A 7,109-nucleotide genomic window follows, 5' to 3' on the forward strand; every position below is an offset into this window, starting at 1 on the left:
ATGACACCTTGCGGGAATTTGACGGATCGGTCAGCAAGTTGTATGCTCATTTTTGTAGGACACGTTGTTCCTAGGCCGAGTCTTTTAAACATTGATGAGGGCATGAGGTTAATGCTAGCCCCAAGGTCGGCTAGTGCATTACGAACGGGGGACTCCCCGATTGAGCAGGGAATCGTGAGGCTTCCGGGATCGATTTTCTTTTGGGGAAGTTTATTGAGTACGAGGGCAGAGCATTCTTCGCCTAAGTTAACTAATTGAAAAGTTTCAATTTTCTTTTTATGAGTGAGGAAGTCCCTCATAAACTTGGAGTATTTGGGCATTTGGGTTAGGACATCAATAAAAGGAATATTGACATGCAATTGTTTTAATGGACTTTCGAACTTTGCGAATTGCTCATTGGTCTTTTGACGAATTAACCTACCGGGTACGGGACTCGAGGAGCCTTGGTAGGCTCTGGTGACGGAGGGGAGTTCTTCTCCTGTAGAGGCGGGGGTACCGTTTCTTCTGTCGGCGGTGGCGCTTCTGCAGGCCCCACGGTGCGGTTTCGTAACGTGATGGATGAACTTGCGCTTTTGGGTTTGTTTCGGTATTGCTAGGTAATGCACCTTGTGGTCTCTTGGCAAAATTTTGAGCTATTTGATTTAATTGTTTTTCTATGTTTTGAATACTAGCTTGTTGATTTCTAAAATTTGATTCTAATTGTAGAAATCTTTCCGAGTTTTTCTTTTCAGTGTGAGAGATGAGGCGAGATATAGTATCTTCAAGCCTTTCTCGTCCACTTTGTTGTTGAGTGAAATTTTGTGACTCATTTCTTGGTTGTTGAAAGTTTGTTCGTTGGGTTTGTTGGTTACTACTATTGCCGGGTTCTCTCCAACCAAGGTTTGGGTGGTTTCGCCATCCTTGGTTGTAAGTGCCCGTTGGAGGACCCGACGGCCTAGGTCTATTATCAATGTAGCTTACCGATTCTTGTTGATCGTCCGTTTCTTTCATACAACTCCAATTTTCATGTGGCCCACCACACCCTTCACAAGCCATAACCGAGACTGTTTTTGTCATTTCTAATTTTTTTTTATTTTTGAAGAAAGGGCCTCGATTTGGGCTTGTAAAGAAGTGCTTTCATCAACCTTATGGGCGCCCGGGGCAATAGATTTATTGCCTCGGGGGGTGTGCCATTGAAAATTGGTTTGAGCAATTTCCTCAATTTGGTTATATATTTCATGTGGGCGGCGATTACCTAAAAGTCCCCCGGAGCTAGAATCAAGTGTCTGCCTTGTGTGTGGCAACAGTCCATTATAGAAAGTGGATACTTGTTGCCATATCGCAAGGCCATGATGTGGACACTTGCGTAATAGCTCCTTGAACCTTTTCCAAGTTTCATATAAGGATTCCCCGTCCTCTTGTGAATATGTATTAATTTCAGTCATTAATTTAGCCGTTTTAGCGGGAGGGAAATACTTATATAGAAATTTTTGGGCTAGTTCATCCCAGGTGTTTACCGATCCAGCTGGGAGGGTGTTGAGCCGAGCTTTTGCTCGGTCTTTTAGCGAGAAAGGAAACATTCAAAGGCGGATGGCGTCATTTGATGCCCCATTGATCCGAAAGGTATTACATATTTCTAAGAAATTAGTAATATGTAGATGGGGATCTTCGTCCGCAAGCCCATGGAAGGTTGCGGAGTTTTGAAGCATTTGTATCAAATGCGGCTGAAGTTCGAAGTTATTAGCTTCAACATTGGGTGCATTGATAGCAGCGCCTAGGTTACCTATGGTGGGTCGTAGATAATCCATGAGGGTACGTTGGTCCGCCTTTGGAGGTGGATCACCCGAAACTTTCTCTTGGTTTTTAGCTTTTAATCTTTTTCTAAGAAAGCGTTCGGGTTCTTCTAGAGGTTCTTTTATGTCCTTATTAGAACTGGAGCTCATACACTATGTAGGATTGGCGTCTGGTTCCAAGTCCTGCAATAAAAACAGAAAAGAATGCTGGTCAGAAGGTTCACCACGGCCCCGTGCTCAGCGAACACGGCCCGTGGTCGGAGTTACAGTGATTGTTTTCCAGATCCTAGTTACTGGAAAGTTGGACACGACCCCGTGTTGCACCGACACGGCCCCGTGGTCAGCCTTCTGTAACTTGGAAAACTAAAAACTGCCAGTAACGATGCTGGGCACGGCCCGTGTCCGACCAGACACGGCCCGTGCTGAGCTCTGCAGAAGCTGAAAAACTAAGGAAATCTAAAAAAAATTTAAAAGAAAAATAAAAATATGATTAGGCCGTTGATTCCTAACTTTCTAAAATCCTTGTGTCCCCGGCAACGGCGCCAAAAACTTGATGTGTGTGAGGTGTTATATATTTTTGATGTATATTTTAAGCCCTTTTTACACTTTTAGCCAAGTTTTAAATTTATAAAACACGATATTTACTAACACTAAACACACATATGGGCAAGTGCACCCATCGTGGACGTAGTATAGTGTTGGTAAGATACCGAGGTCGTCCAAGGACACAAGAGCTTATAGTACCGGTTTATCCTCAACGTCTAATCAAATCAAAAAGTTAGAAAAGGTTTTTAAACTAGAAAAATAAAAACTAACTAAATGCTGAAAAATAAAATAAAATAAAAACAGATAGACAAGATGAATCACTTGGATCCGACTCGTGTATTAGTATAACCTTTGATTATTTTCGCACTTTTGCACTTGTTTAAGAGATTATCTTAGTTATTGTAGTAGGCCCCTCTTTTGAAGGCGACGTTACCCTCAACCCAGTAGTTTGAGTCAGCAAGGACACAATCCTAAAGGGTTGGATTATTGGAAGATAATTAATTAAGTTATTAATGCAAATTGTGGTAGGCCCCGCTTTTGGCGGTGACGTTACCCTCGGCTAAGTAGTCTGAGTCAGCAGGGATACAATCCTAAATAGCCGGGTTATATTATTAATAGTAGTTAACTTATGAGGGGGTCAAAGAGTTTGGATCCCCGCCATCCAATACCTATGGGCATTGAAGGAGATCCTACTAAATTTGACCCAGGTCCCTTGCAGGACCTCTAAACACTGAACAAGGGCAAGACCCTTACCAAACCGTTCCCTTAACCCCCGACCAGGTAGCCAACATACCTCCATATAGACCGTGGAGATATGAATGGTGAAAATCTTTTATTTTATATAGACAGTAAAATAATGCCAAGACACCACGGACAAACGATAAGGAAAGATCACCTTCAACATAAGTAACTAGTTATTAAAGTCATTAATACAAAACCAAATAAAAAGTGCAAAAGATTAAAAATAAAAAGTATTATACTAAACAGTTGTCTTCACCAAGTGATGTAAGAGACTTAGGCAAACATGGCCTTGATTGTCAAGAACTCTTACGATCAATCTTGGATCCCGAGACGACTCACACACTCTACGATGGACAATGGATGATGGTGGTGGATGATGGTGTTATGGTGGTGGTGGGTGGTGGATGAAGTGTGAGAGAGGTGGTGTGCCAAGGGATGAGTTGAAATGAAACCAAGCACTCCTATTTATAGGCTGAACAGAAGGCTGGGCACGGCCCCGTGTCCGCTGGACACGCCCCCGTGCCCGTCTGACACTCTCTCTCTTCATTAATTGTAATTCGCAATTACAATTAATGCGCCTGCTGTACTTTCGCCATGCCCCCGTGCTCACTGGACACGGCCCCGTGGTGGGAAATAGAAGCTTCTATATGTTTGTCTTTTCTGCTGCTTCTTGGGCACGGCCCCGTGCTGGCTGAGCACGGGGCGTGTTCAGTCTTCTGCTTTCTCTTCTTTGCTTGGGAGGATGCCGTTGAGGGGTCGGGCAATCCACTTTTGTTCCTTTTCTTGTATTTATGTTAGAATTAGCTGTCTTTTTGCTTCTTTTGTGAATTTGAGCTCATTTCATCCTGAAAATACAAAAGGAAGACAAAAACACTCTTTCCCAACATTAGTACTTAAAAAGGGTTAGTTTTATGCCTCATTTGATGTAATTTATATGTTGCATTTTACACACATCAATGGACCACCCTCCAACACTTTGGCCATACCATCTTCCGATTCAAATTTAAAAAAGAAGAATCCATCCGAATTCATCATGAGTTTGACAAAACCAAACTTCGCCCACACATTCTTGACATAGTATTCAACTACCGGGTATGGTAGTCGATTTCCCAGAAAGTATCCATATAACACATTCACAAACTTTTCCTGAACTTAACGAATTACCTCACGAGGAATAACAACATCAACATCTGGGTTTGTCTCACCCGAATCCATCTTTCTGAACTGGACTTCCCTTTTCACCGGAGACTTATTCTTAACCTTCTCCGCATATGATAACTTGATAGCTTCCTCTTCCTTTTTCTGTTCAGGCAACATACTCGTCTCCTGTATTGGGACTGAAACCTTTTCCAACTCGTCGATGATGTTTATCATTCTCGGCTCATCTTGCACAACACCCCGTCTCGGCAGTAGCGGATTCCCATCGATTTTCAATGATCTAGCATTAAAACTATTCCCAAACTTGGGAAAGATGCCTTGTACCTCTTGTGAAGCCGCCGGCTTAGCATTGTTCAAAACATCCCCATGCAGCTTATCAGTGAATGAATGGAACCCTAGGTCCTCCAAACCTTGATCCCTATTTCTCTCCATGCACCACGTAACCAACGATATCAGACAGACGGCAAAAACATGAACACTTGACTTTGGAGAGGATTTGAGAGGTTCGTACGGATGTAATTTCGTAAGGATGTAATTTCGTAAGGATGTAACACTTTTGTACGGATGTAACTCATTCATGCGGTTTACATCCACACGGAAAAGCTCATCCGCACTGAAGTACTAGTCCGTCCCAACCTCATGTATATATATAGTGTTGTGTGTTCATTAGTTGATAAGTTTTGGAGATCACAGATGGGAAATGCTGGAGAAATTTTGTTTCTCCCGCTTGTAAATGATGTAAACTCTTTCGGTATTAATGGAAGCTTTCTACTTATGACTATTCTTACAAGACTTCTACCGAATTAGCTCTATTTTATCCAAACTTCCATCTAAACCCGCCTGATAAGGAACTTTCAAGAGCCAATAACCAACATCACCATCATCGGAAACAAGCTGTTGATTTTTTTGAACGACTGTTTTATTAATCACCGAAGGTTTTAGTGGTTGTTGACGATGGTGGTGTAGGAACAGTGGTTGAAGGACTGGTGGTTTATAACGGTGGTTTTATCGATGGTGGTGATGGACATCGGCGACAGTGGTTGTAACTGTGGTTGTGAAAGGTTGTGGTAGTGGTCTTGAATAATTCATGAACATTGTTGTGGTGATTCTGATCCAGGGATTCTAATTCGGTGGTTGTAACGATGGTGACGTTGGATGCCGGCAATGGTGGTTGTAACGGTGGTGGTGAAAGGTTGTGGTTGTGGTCTTGAATACCTCATGAACGTTGTTGTGGTGATTCTGATCCAGTGATTTTAATTCAGATCTAGAACCGACCTACTATCTATTTAATGATTTGTTTAGCACCGGCCCACTAGAGAGAGAATTTCAAAGTTTAAATGAATTCAGACAAACACCTTGGTCAATGTCAAAATCCCTAGATACCTTTTCACGACCATATTAGCCGCATACATTCTATGACCCTTTCTTCAAACAACTACAACCGCTGCTTTCTTCTTTTCTCTACAGGATGACAACAACCAAGGTAAAAGGCGATAATGGTACGGTTGTGGGTTAGTTTGAATGGTGGTTAATTGTGGTGCAGTGGAGGTGATGAGATACAGTGGTGGTAGTGGATGGATTTTGAGTATCATGAACGATTGTCATTGTTACGATGGTATTGGTAGGTTGGTCTAACAATGGTGAGGGATGACAGGAGGTGGTGGGTGTTATGTAAGGTGGTATGAGGTAATCAGAGTTGCGTTGGTTAGGGGTGAGCATAAATAGGTCCGACCGGATTAGAACCGAGAACCGAACTGAAATCCACCAGAAACCGACCCTATTATAGGATATAGGGTATTTGTTCGGTTCCTGTAAATCAAGTATGTCGGGTATCGGGTCGGGTAGGGAACATCAAAGAACCGAGTAGAACCTGTTGGAACCGATTTAATATATTAATTCTGTACAAACAACTAATCTGGGCCAAAGCCCATCATAATAACTTAACCTAATTCGTGATATATCAAACAATAAGTAAGATATGTCACAACCAAATCCAATTCTTCAATAAATCATCAATACTTTCCATAAATTTTGTAAGTGTTGCTGCAGCTAGTTCACGAGGTATGGTTCCCTGAAACTCTACAGCCTGCATTAATGATTCATTGATTAGTTTATAAAACAATACAATGATCAATGTTGAATAAAACAAACAAATAACATGTTATCAGAATTATATTAGTTTTTATTGTTGGTTAAACTTAGATGGCTAGAAGGAGAACAAGTTCGTTAAATTATGGAGTTTGGGATGAGTTTGTGAAGTTTTCGGATGATCATGGGAATCAAAAGGCAAGATGCAAACACTGTGCAATGGTCGTTGCTGCAGACCGGGTAAAAAACGGAATAACCACATTGATAAGGCATGTTAAAAGATGTCGGCAACGCCCTGGTAGTTACATGATCATACCAATTTACTATTTTACTTTAAGTTATCCGTTTACGCTAAATTATTGATAATCAATTATATTTATTCTTTGCAGAAAATAATGACAATTAGTGACCGATTGTGGCTGAAATGCAAACGATCAAGAGATGAATGATCTAATGTTTTAATGTTTGTTTGATTGTCAGCTAGCCTGTTTTATCGATTTGACAATTCGGTTTTGACGGTTTTACTTGAAATTCTTACATTATTCTTTTCATGATTATTAGTTTCTGTTAGAAATCTTAAAGAGTGATGAAAGATGGTTCATGAATATCATTATATATAGGCATACCTGATTATTTAAAAAAATGAAAAAAAAATTGTTTAAGAGGCCTGTTTGAAGTTTCAAATCTTTGGCATGACCCACCCTAATTGAAAGTACCGGTGTGAATACTACACAATGTAAAACGCATAATGAATATAAAACTTACCTTGATGGTGTGTATAATCCGGGATTCCCAATAGGTCGT

General features: G+C 41.1%; 1 non-coding gene across 1 annotated transcript; it reads left to right on the top strand.

The window, feature by feature from the left end:
* The first annotated feature begins 1,323 nt into the window (after nt 1–1,323).
* Nucleotides 1,324–1,430, top strand: LOC118479969. Its single transcript, XR_004861611.1, has one exon. It is a non-coding gene; the product is annotated as a small nucleolar RNA R71 (small nucleolar RNA).
* The last annotated feature ends 5,679 nt before the right edge of the window (nt 1,431–7,109 follow it).

Source organism: Helianthus annuus, chromosome 6 (genome assembly GCF_002127325.2).
Source record: "Helianthus annuus cultivar XRQ/B chromosome 6, HanXRQr2.0-SUNRISE, whole genome shotgun sequence".
Classification (NCBI taxonomy): Eukaryota; Viridiplantae; Streptophyta; class Magnoliopsida; order Asterales; family Asteraceae; genus Helianthus; species Helianthus annuus.